We start from the raw sequence: 12495 nt of genomic DNA, 5'->3' as shown, positions 1-12495 counted from the left end.
TACCGATCTTATGTTGTGGAGGCATTATTGCTCGGTAATTAAGCATATGGTCTTTGGAGTGAGACTATATACGTTTATTTTTTAATTTATTATTTTTTTTTTAATGCCTAACTTACTTTTTTATTTTTTATTTTTTTGGCTGCGTTGGGTATGTTGCTGCGCGCGGGCATTCTCTAGTTGCGGTGAGTGGGGGCTACCCTTTGTTGCGGTGCAAGCTCTTCTCATTGCGGTGGCTTCTCTTGTTGCGGAGCACGGGCTCTAGGCGTGCGGGCTTCAGTAGTTGTGGCACGGGGGCTCAGTAGTTGTGGCTCACGGGCTCTAGAGCGCACTCTCAGTAGTTGTGGTGCACGGGCTTAGTTGCTCCACGGCGTGTGGGATCTTCCCGGACCAGGGTTCGAACCCATGTCTCCTGCACTGGCAGGCGGATTCTTAACCACTGCGTCACCAGAGAAGTCCTATATAGGTTTAAATGCAGGTTTAGCCACTTACCAACTGTGCCACCTTGGGCAAACTACTTAACCTCTTTCAGCCTCAGTGTTCTTTTTTGTGATATCGTACTAATAAAAGTACAAAATATAGGGTTTTGGTAAAAATTTTAGCAATCAGGCATATAAAATACTGTTTTTAGAACCTGGCACATAATGGCAAAATGTTGGTTTTATGTTATCATAAATATTATCTATCATTATTATTTTATTCTAAGTTCATAAAAATTCATGCTGTTTAAAAGATTTAAAAAATCTTGACTATAGAGGTAATTCTGTAACCATCCAAGCCTGTAAATGGCTGGTCACTTTTCAATTATCCACATTATTGAAAGATAATAAAGATAAGCTAATTCAAAAGTCCTTTATTTTTTTTAATGCATTGTGTGATCTAGGGACAATATATTTGTCTTCTAAGTGGCCATTAAAAAGTGTTTCTATTTCCAAGGAGAACTTTTTTTTTTTTTTTGGCTGCACAGCATGTGGGATCTTAGTTCCCTGACCAGGGATCAAACCTGTGCCCCCTGCAGTGGAAGCCTGGAGTCTTAACCACTGAACCGCCAGGGAAGTCCCTGCATGATGTACATTAGAGTGGAGAGTACACACACTGATAAACATGAGTGTTTGTTTGGTGGTGTGTAGATTGCCTATTTATATGTTTTATACAACAGACTTTATATACAAGGTCCCTTTCTGCTAAGCCAGCTCATTCTTTTCCATTTCTTTCTGTGAACATTGTCATTTGGGAGGAAGCAGCTACTCAACCATGCAGCTCTGAAACTCCAAGAAAAAATAAAAGATTTCTACAGCAAGGAAGTTGGATAAGGATGAGCACCAGGCATAAAACTTCTGGCCACTGAAGAGAAAGCTCAATATAGGCAGGAGGCCAGAATGTGCCAACAGTAAGCAAAGTCTTCTCTTATCAAAAGAGAAAAGCTTGCACTTAACTGCCATATCAAGGATAAGACTGGCCCCAGACCAACCCAGCCTTCAATAAATGGAGGGTAAAGGAATCCAAGAGGGCTTGCTCTAGCTTTGTGGATATGAGTTAACATCATTTCCTATTCTGTAACAAAACTCAAGCATATGTAAACCACAAATTAAGCAACCCGCATAGATATAGACATATGTATGCATTTTTAGAAGGCAGAATAGTGCGGTTAGGGTTGCTAGGTTTAGCAAATAAAAATACAAGATGTCCAGTTAAATCTGAATTTCAGATAAACAATGAATATATTTTTAGTATAAATATGTTCCACACAATACTTGGGGTTTGTTTATCTGAAATTCAGATTTAACTTGGCATCCTGTATTTTATCTGGCAACCCTAAGTGTGATTAAACATGTAGGCTCTGGAGTCACACAGTGTGACTTCAAATTCTGACCCTGCCACTGTGTGACCTTAGACATATTAGTTAACCTGTTGGAGCCTCAGTTTCTGTATATGTAAAATGAGGATAGCATTTACCTCATAGAGTTGTGTGAAGATTGAATAATACATAAAATTTATAATGGTAACTAACATATAGTGAATGCTGAAAAAATACTAGTTGCCTGTATAGGAAAGGTAAATGGTTATTTGCTAACCAAACATCTTCAAAAACCTGACATTATGATTTCAAGTACCTTTTTTAATATTTATTTATTTATTTATAGCTATGCTGGGTCTTTGTTACTATGCGAGGGCTTTCTCTAGTTGCGGCTAGCAGGGCTACTCTTCGTTGCGCTGCGTGGGTGTCTCATTGTGGTGGCTTCTCTTGTTGTGGAGCACAGGCTCTAGGTGCGCAGGCTTCAGTAGTTGTGACGTGTGGGCTCAGGAGTTGTGGTTTGCAGGCTCAGTAGTTGTGGCGCACGGGCTTTGCTGCTCCACGGCATGTGGGATTTTCCTGGACCAGGGCTCGAACCCACGTCCCCTGCATTGGCAGGCGGATTCCTAACCACTGCTCCACCAGGGAAGTCCTCAAGTACCTTTATTTATTTATTTATTTATTTATTTATTATTATTATTTTTTTGTGTGTGTGGTACGCGGGCCTCTCACTGTTGTGGCCTCTCCCGTTGCGGAGCACAGGCTCCAGACGCACAGGCTCAGCGGCCATGGCTCACGGGCCCAGCCGCTCCGCAGCATGTGGGATCCTCCCGGTCCGGGGCACGAACCCCCGTCCCCTGCATCGGCAGGTGGACTCTCAACCACTGCGCCACCAGGGAAGCCCTCAAGTACCTTTTTAAAAAAAAATTTAGGCAGAGATTTTTTCCCCCCTATTTTCATCCTACTTTCAATTTTGTTTACAACAAATTAATACAACTTTTAGACCCATTATCTATGGCATAAAGGAACACACAACCAGCATCTTACAGTATCATCAGGCTTTCTGTTCCTTCCCTTGATGCATAATGCTTGGACCCAATCTTGGAGATGTCCTAAGCTCCAAATTTCCAGTGAGAAATTTGTGTAAATCTTTATAAAGTATTACTTGAGTATTTACTAGATGGTTATTTACCCAGAAGCCAATGCCAGCTCTAGAATGGGGTTTCATCAGAATGGTACATACTCTTAAGTAACATACAGATGTCCATGCTCTGTATGTTACTTAAGAGCAACTACCTTATACAGAGAGTTCCATTTCTTACACATAGGATTTTATTAGCACAAAGTTAAAAAATCAGACAAGAGAAAACATGGTGAAATGTGAAGAACAGTAGACATGGAATCCAAAACTCTGGTTCTACCATTCAACAAAAGCCACCTAATATTTTTAAACATTTGCTTCCTCATTTATGAAATGAAAATATCATTAAAGGGCAAGAATTAAGTTAAATGAGATAATATGAACAATACAGTACTGGGAACAAAATAAGTACTTGGTAAATATTTGTTAACATGAATCTGCTTATTCACTAGAAAGAAGACCATATCCCAGAGCAGCCTTACAGAAAGATTAAAGCCTGGGGTATGTGCTACTTTATATGGCTAAGCTAAAACAGTAACTCCTTACTCTGTCCCTGTCTGCTTCTGGATGAGAACCAATCATTTCCAAACAGTGATACAACCTAAGGAGAATTCAAGCAAGGACTCCATCTTTCCCATCTCCAGTGACTTGTATGTCTGTGTGTGTGTGTGTGTGTGTGTGTGTGTGTGTGTGTGTGTGTATTGGTGGCAGGCAGTGGTGAGATAGAGGAAAGGCCAGAAAAGGAGTTGGAAATTTCCTTTCCATTTTCATAATTAGTTGAGCCAGATCCTAAACTGTGTGTGTAAAAAACATAACTTTGAGGCCAGAAAGTGGAAAACACACTTCTAGTACATTTAAAATATTAATTTTGAGTTGAGGGAGCAAATCCCAAATTTAAACCAGATTCAGAAATTATGACCTCAGCTTTTCCAGAGTTTATACTGATTAGGCTTGTTACAGATTAACCAGAGGTAGACTGTATTAGGGGGAAAACATAGGAGAAAAAAATAGAATTCATGAGATTACTCAAACTCAGAGAATGAAATTTCCTGTCTTAGTGCTTGCTGCTAATAAATGAGATTCAAGCGAAGGAGTGTAGTATTTTCTAAGGAGGACTGAAGGGGTGAGAGTATTAGGGTTTTGCCAAGGGGATTACCAAGGGCGTCAGTTGTTTTGGTCTGGAAGGTCATGGGGAATGCATAGTTTTGCAGGGTAATACAGAGATGATGGTAAACTAGGGAAACAGAGCTGGTAGTTGTAGAATGAGCCATATATGACTCTTCTGAAAATCAGTTAATTACCATTTATATATTGAGTATCAACTATGTACTCAAGAGCTTAATAAACATTCAGGGGATCCAATGGCACATAAAGCAGAGCATCAGCACCCAGTATGCCTAGTTTAGGGGAAAGTAGCCTATTAGCCTAGTGAAACAGAAGAAAAAGATAAATGGAAGGCCCTGGAACCAGAGGGTTAAGAGATCTTGGATGACTAACAATTTGAATTTCAAAAGTAAAGGCTAAATTCTAAAAGAATAGAAATAGATTTCCTACCAAAGAGGAGCACTCTTGACAAAATAAATTCATTAAGGGTAAGGTATGCTGGGGACATGATTAAAGGCCTTGGCCTGGGCTTTGAACTTGGCAAAGGATAGAGGGGAAGCATTTCTCAAGCCCTTCCCTTGTCTCTTGCAGAACCGAGGTGCATGGTGTAAAGGAAGAAAAGCCAGGGCATGTGCATCACTGGACAGGCACCTGAAATGCATCATAATCTTCCTGCTGGGAGTCGTAGGGTTTCTCACCTCCCCTCTCTCCACCCTTTGAGCCATAATTGCCAAAATGGACAGATTATCACAATTTCAGCCTATGCAACTATCTCACTAATGCTCATCTGCTGACTTTAATGAGTTCCAGAACCAATTTGTGTGATCTTACAATCAGCTCAGGTTTATCACCGAAAGAAAGCACTGTAAGTCTTGGTAGAGAGATCAGCTTTGCAGAACGCAGATCTACTGATATGAAAATGAATTCTTGGGGCATTGTAAGGCATCAAAGTTCCCCAACACCATTAAACACAGAAATGTTAGATGCTCGCTGTCCTGATGAGCTGCCTTTTGTCCAATACCTGTCTTGCAAACTACATTCAAGTATCCTTTTGTTCTCTCTTCAAATTTCACAGCTTCCTCTGCTCTGCCTAAAAAGGAAAACGCACATCTTCAAGCTGTTACAATAAAACTATCGGCAGCGTGTAAAGTGAGAACAGATCCTTGCCTTAATTTATCGCACCATGCAGATTTATTACACATCAGGGTAATAATAACAATACCTAACAACACTGTGACTTGCTGCCTGATAATCTCCTCCCCTGCTCCAGTAGGAGTGTGGTGGAGGGAGCTTGGAGAGCCCCCATAGACTCCCTGTATGGTGCTAAGCGCTGCCGGGCACACTCTTGGCTCAGTGCCAAGAGATGATGTGGTACTAGTGGGCTGCGCAGTGCCAAGATGTAATGCAGGGCTGGTGAGGGGACGCAGTGTTTGGACAGAAAACACTGAAATCCATCTGCCGGGTCTAGAGAGGAGTGCTTCCACAATTGCTCATTGCTGGGGGAATAAGCATTCTCCTTCTTCCCATAAGAGATTCCTCTACCTGAAGTGTAATGAGAACACAGTTTGAGAATTGTAGAGGTGAGGGAGTCCTGCATAGGGCATTTGACCTGCCTTTAGGCAGCACCACACTTAAAAGAGTCCGGGACCTTCAAAGTGAAATCTGCTCAGAGTTTCTGAGGAGCAACTAACAAAATGCGGGGTTAAAGATAGTCACCCCTCAGGCCCAGGGTCTCCTTCAGGACGCCAGTGTCACTTCCGGGCTGCTTCTCTGTCTCTTCCTCGTGGCTTCTGAGTCCTGGGGTGCCCCATCAGTCTTGGCTGCTTCCAGGGAAACTGCCCTGATGCACTTGGGCACTCAGCTTGCCCACGGCGACAGTGACATCCTCACAGAAGACAGCATGCATCAGACGTGCCCTCCTGCTGCTGTGTTCACTCTGGAAGCCTCTCATTAGGGTTTCTAAGTTTTCAGATAATAGGAACTTAATGGGGATTATTTTGATTTTCTCTCACCAGGGCTTTGTATGCAAAGCCCTGCTGCCCGCAGCTGCACTGCTTGAGCAAACTGCATTGTGAGCAAGCAAAAGCCGTGGCCCAGGAGACTGCTGACGTGACCTCAGAAACACACAGTCTAATCCTGTTGCCCAATTTTCTTTTCTCTTATGCCAGGAATTTTGCCTGTCATAGCATTTGGATTTCTGGCCACCTTGGTGACCACGTTGGACCCTCCTTCTCCCCCCGACCAAGTTTTAGAGAGAAACATCTTTAACAGATCATCAATGACCAATCAATTAATTCTAAGCATTGGGGAAGCTCAGCCTCCTGCCACTCCTCTCCTCTTTACCATGTTTTATTTTTTATTTTTTTTTTTACTTCTGATTTCATTCATGTCTTTTTTTGTTTGTTTGTTTGTTTTGTTTTTAACATCTTTATTGGAGTATAAATGTTTTACAATGGTGTGTTAGTTTCTGCTTTACAACAAAGTGAATCAGTTATACATACACATATGTTCCCATATCTCTTCCCTCTTGCGTCACCCTCCCTATCCCACTTTACCACGTTTTATAAAAATTAAGAAATTAGTCTGGCCACAATCCATTACCTGATTGTACTCTAAGACAAAGATTTACCTTCCAAGGGTAGTTTCAAGACTGGAATGATTGGAAAATTATGTATGATGAACCCTCACAGGAATCAAATGACCTCAGTAAATATCTTTTGAGACCATTAGGCCCTGGGGATCCAAAGACATTGTCCCTGTCTTCTCTCCAAAGCTTTGGTTTTCTTCTCAATAAACAAACCTAAGTTTTGTTGTTTGTTGTTTTTTGTTTTGTTTGTTCGTTTTTTAATTGTTAAGTGGCGGTCAGTGGGGTAAATTAGCCCTTGGGGGTTTTCATCCTGCCAAAATAATGGCAAAACACAAAAATGGGCAAACCACCATCCTTAGTGGAATGACTGTGCCCAACAGTTCACAGGGTAGGCTGGCTGGGTTTGGGCATCCCCTTCCTCTGTTGGCTGTTAGCAATTAGGACCACTCAGCAAATCCTGAATCTTGAAAATCACTTCAGTCCTGTGGTTGCTTATTCCTGGCAGGTAAGAAACCATGTCAATCTTCTGTCTCAGGTTCAGTGTAGTATTATGACTACCAACTTGAATTTTGCAGTAGGTCTTCACCTCACAACTAACCCCAAAGCAATCTAATAGTATGGAAACCGGAGAGTCAGAGAGGTTGCTGAGTCATAGAAATGGAGAGAAACATGGCCCTAGGTACGTTCAGACATGCGACAGGCTTAGACGTTTCAAAGAACATTGCTGATCTTTTTTGATGGAGGGCCCAAGAGTATTTTAACTGAACAGTTGTTTTGGGGATGAATTTGTAAGACAGGCAATTCACCATCCAGCCATTTTGTGGGATGGTTGTCAATGGGTTGGCCCAAAGGGAGGAAGAAGGAAAAGGCCCCAAAGAAGGCAAATGACAATGCAAGATGGGAAGTAGGAAGAAATTGTCACATGGTAAACAAATCAAAAAATCAAAAGTGTCAGAAAGTGGAGACTCATTTTTATTTATTTTAGTGATGATTATTTTTTTCACCTTTGTTTTGAAGGCTATAAGCTAAACTGTGGACATCCTGGCCACCAGGGATTGATTTCAAGTAGAACCTAGGGACCCTGAGAAGAATTTGGATCAAAGTGTGGTGGTGAAGGGGGCACATGTAGGAGATGAGAATGAGGCAGAGGGTTCAGCTCCACAAGAAACTGTCTGTCGACTTCACAGGATGCCTGTGTTACCGACAGCATGTAGGAGTGCAGACAGTGTGCAGAAACTCGGCTCGACAGCCCCTGATGTGGCCCGATAGGGCAGTTGCGTGGTGGGGCACCAGGCACAGACCGGTTTGCTACCTCTGTCAGCCTGTAGGTGCTGACTTTGCTGATAGAGTCTCCACCGCAGCCCCAGGGCCTCTTCCCACTTCCTCCTCTTCTGGCAGAGAAGCCAAGGCCCACTCTAGCCTGCTTTGCATCTCTTACATCAGAGGTTTGGGATGGCAAGTTGCACATGATCATTGCAATCTTTTCCTTTTGTGCTCTTGACATTTGAACAGAGAGGCAAAGAGTAAGGGGCCTAGGAGCAAATAAATGTCTACGTTTCCAAAATGAGTCTGAAATGAAGCTCATCTGAAAATGTAGGGGGAGGCAAAGACAGCTGTCAGGGCAGAAGCTGAACAGGATCTCATAGACTCTCAATCTTAGAAATTTTACTTGTTTTGTTGGAAAGAGAAAGAAAAAACCAAAAAGCTAGATACTAGCCCCTTTGCATGGCATGGTATGAAGAAGAATCTAAATGATGTTTAACTATTTTTAAAATTGCAGTCCTGCAGTTCAACTGGGAGGAGTGGTTTTGTATTCTAACACAACTCTTCATGCCTCAGACTTGGAAGGAGAAATGTCAAAGCATTTTACAAAGGAAAAAATAAAATAATTGTTACCGAAAAATTTCTACCACGGCAAAAATTAAAGTTCAGTCTACAAGCCAAGGGAGCATGCTGTCAAATCTTCACTGCACCCCAGCTGACACCCTACTGCTTGACTCAGCTCTGCCTAATTCTGGCACCTTTCATCTCAGAAAACACAGTAAATACTAATTACTTTTCACAGCATTCTGAAGTCGGTTGAGTCATTCAAACTTATAGTGATGACAGCTTGGGCAGTAGGTAGCAATTTTCCTTTGTTGTCATTACCCTTCCCACATGCTGGAAAACTGAGGCATGGAAGGCTTCAAGTTTCTGGACCACATCAGCGGTGTTCCAGGAACCAAGCCTTGAGGACTTCCGCCATCTCTAGGAAGTGGCTTTTTGATTCAGTAGTGGTACTTTCCAATGTCAGCACTTGTGTGTGTTAGCAGCTAAGATGACTCCTGTCCAAGGGGCCCCAGATTCTTGGCCTCTGCTTCATCTTAGAAAAGTTCTCTGGCAGTTGAAGAAAACAGAGTGGGTGGGGAATTATGGCGAGGCCTTGGTGAGTTTGATGGTTGGGTGGTTGAATGGATGTTAGCAGGGAAGAGAAGGGCTCTGTGACTATGAATTGTTATAACTGGAGGGGATTGGACTGGACACTCAGCTTTGTCCTTAGAACTCCAATAAGAAGCTGGCAGGACTTGCACTACCTCCTCTATTGATAATGAAGCATCACAATGCTGTGGCCACTTGTCCTGCCCCCTTGGGTGTTGCAGACATCCTGTAAACTCTGGAAAGGGGCCATATTGGGATGGATTTGCTTGAGGCCTTATTTGTTTCCACCTTCAATAGCGATCAACAGGACACTTACTCCTTGGTTGACCGAGGCCGTCTTAGAGTAGCTAGATCATTCAGTATCAGCTGGACTTTGATCATTGTCTAAAGTGCTAGAGGAGAAAAATGGGCAATTTCCACTGGGTAGGAAAGATTAGACCAATCTTTTCTTGATGGGTGATTGTTTCTCCCCATCTTCATGATCCCTTGCCTCAAAAAAGTGGGAGAAAAATAAACTGACACATCATTTGACGAATGCCCCCTTCCCACAGAGTAGTCCAACTCTGTATCTCAGCAGGAAAGGGGGAAAGAAGAAGCAGGAACTGACATTTGAGTGCCTTCTTTATACTGGTCACTTTAATTTAATTTAATCCTCCTTCACAAGACCCTACTCTGTAGGTATTATCTTCATTTTTAGAAACAACTCTCTTAGGCTCTCACAGTTAGGAAGCTAGGAGACCAAAATGGAAAACCCAGGACTTGCTAACTCCACATTCTTTCCATGAGTATTGTTTTCATGCTGAAGTGCCCATTTTGAATGAAGTCTGACTTGATCCTGAACTCCGCCTATAGGAGGAAAAAGACAGTAGTTGGGTACTGTCTTCTTATATAACATGGTTATCAGAACATCCTTAATGTTAGGAAGTGTCAGGATGTCAGTCTTGTTTCAAAATCCTATTCGGCTGACGGCTGATTCATTGAATGAATACCTTTCTTTCCAGGGTGTGGGGTACAGTTCCTTGCAAAAGGTGATTGGCCTATGGAGGGAGAGACTCTATGACTTGGTTGAAAAATTCAATTAGAGTTTACCCTTAATCACTTGTCAGTAAATTTAAGGATACGTTAAACTAGAAAGACCTTCAAAATCATACTGCTATTACCCTTGTCATGAAAGTAATTATAGCCAAATTTATTGAGGGCTTATTATGTACCAGGAACTGTTCTTTAGGCTTTATATATGTTATTTAATCCTCCAACAATCCTTTGAGGAAGGTATTATTATTATCTCCATTTGACAGATGAAAGGCACAGAGAGGTTAAGTAACGTGCCCAAAGTTACACAGGAAAGAAGTGGCACAGCTCGGATTTGAACTTCCAAACCTGGGCACTTATCAACTACACTTTTTGCTGCTTGTCATCAGGGAAGATTGTACATAGATAAGGGTCGGTTCTGTACTTGGAAAAGAGTCTTTTCTCATTTTCTGTTTCTAGAGGAAAAGCAACCTTCTGCCACATGAAGTGCTAGGTCCCTCTAGCCACATTCATGTTAACCTACTGGAGAAGCCTGCTGAGTTCAGCTCCTCATCCTTCATTGCAGAGCTTGGCTCCTACTTTTCTTCTCCTCAGCTGGTCTTCAGCATCTTCCTAATGTGTTGGGAGTGAGGGGCGACTGCAGACAAGGATCTTCTTTCTCAGCTGTGGGTTACCACCCTCTGGTGTGGTCATTGTCCTGGACACCCACAGGCAGTAAAAAGTGGACGACATCCCACTCCTTGGACGCGAAGGATCCCATCATCACCATGGGCCTCAGCAGAGAGAGGTCGGCAGTTTACCTGCACTGAACATTGTGGGTGAGGTTCATGAACGTGTCCTCATGTTGTCTAAATATAAGCACGTGGACTTCACTGGGGAGAGCACAGGTCTTCAAAGAAAGGTCTTGGGGATCCCACCCCTGCTGCTGTGGAGAGGGAATGAGGGGGACTGCAGCGGCCTCAGCTCTGATTCTGACTACTGAAACTCATACCCGCCTCCCCTTTCCCGTGTAAACCAGGATTGCAAAATTACTCACTCCACTCAGATGTGTAAAGAAAACACAGTTTCTTTTTTCTCTAAGTCACTCTGCTATCCCTGTGAGCCTCCACTTGCTGGGTAGCAAGAGGGAAAAAACTAATTTTAGTTCCATAAGTTTTAAAACTTCATCATTCAGTTATTGAAACACTTTCTTTAGGCTTAACTCTGTGTCTTTGGGTTAAAGCTCCGTCTTTCAGATTCTTCTCTTCTGCTTGCTTCTCTGTAAATGGTAGTACTCACGCTTCTGAGACCAGGCCCCTGGCTCCCTCCCCACATTGCTATGCCTTCTTAAACATGGTGCCTTAACAAAGGCCTTTACAGGAAAGGGAAACAGCTCTCCTGCCCTGGATGTTCTTTTAATTTATTTCATTCTCTTCAGGAAGAGACCTGGAGAGGAGGGTGAGGAGGGGACAGGGGGACCCGGGCCTGGCGTGCGGCCATCCACTCTGTCTCCTTCTAGCATCAGGCTGCACGGGGAGACCTGCTAACCTTTATCGCAAGCAGAAGAGTATTCTCTTTATACTAAGGGGGAAACTCTAAACTGCTTGGTTCTTGAGCTTCTAAAGAGTACAGATTATCCAATTTGTTTTTTCCCAGCTTGTTGCAAGTGACTGTTCTGACCTGCCTGAGGCATTACACCTCCAGGCAAGTACCCTGGGATGTGGGCTGCAAGAAGAGAGATTTTTGAGAGGAATTGAAATACAGTCTTTCCTCAATAACAACAGGGGATTTGTTCCAGGACCCCCTACGGATACCAAACTCCAGGGATGCTCAAGTCCCGTATATAAAATGGTGTCATATTTGCGTAAAACCTATGCACCTCCTCCTGTATACTTTAAATCATCTCTAGATTTCTTAATACCTAGTACAATGTAAATGCTATGTAAACAGTTGCCAGGGCTGCAAACTCATTTTTGCTTTTTGGAACTTTCTGTTTGTTTGGTTTCGTCCTCAATATTTTCCATCCATGGTTGGTTGTATCCCTGAATGTGGAACCTGCAGATATGGAGGACTTACTGTACTGTGTTTACTGAATATTGTCCCCGTTAAATCAATGTAGGCTTGGGGTGGCTGAAGGGGAGAGGGGATTCTGGAATGTGTTTAAAAGCGCTCCTCAGAGGAGAGGCAGTGTGGTGCAGTGCTTAGAAGCATGGCTTCGGGATCCAGACTGGGCTCTGCTATTTCCTTGTGATTTGGACAACTTTATTTATATGTAAACTCAATTTCTCCATCCTTAAAATGGGATAAGGGTAGTATCCACCTCCTAGAGTGATTACAAAGTTTAAATCTGTTAACATATATAAAGAACTTAAACTTTTGCCTGTCTCATAAACACTCAACCAATGTTAGCTATTTGTTTATTTTATTTTTTTATTATTTTTC

Source organism: Physeter macrocephalus, chromosome 4 (assembly GCF_002837175.3).
Source record: "Physeter macrocephalus isolate SW-GA chromosome 4, ASM283717v5, whole genome shotgun sequence".
NCBI lineage: Eukaryota > Metazoa > Chordata > Mammalia > Artiodactyla > Physeteridae > Physeter > Physeter macrocephalus.
The sequence above is the reverse complement of the archived record's forward strand: the minus strand, read 5'-3'. Positions refer to the sequence as shown.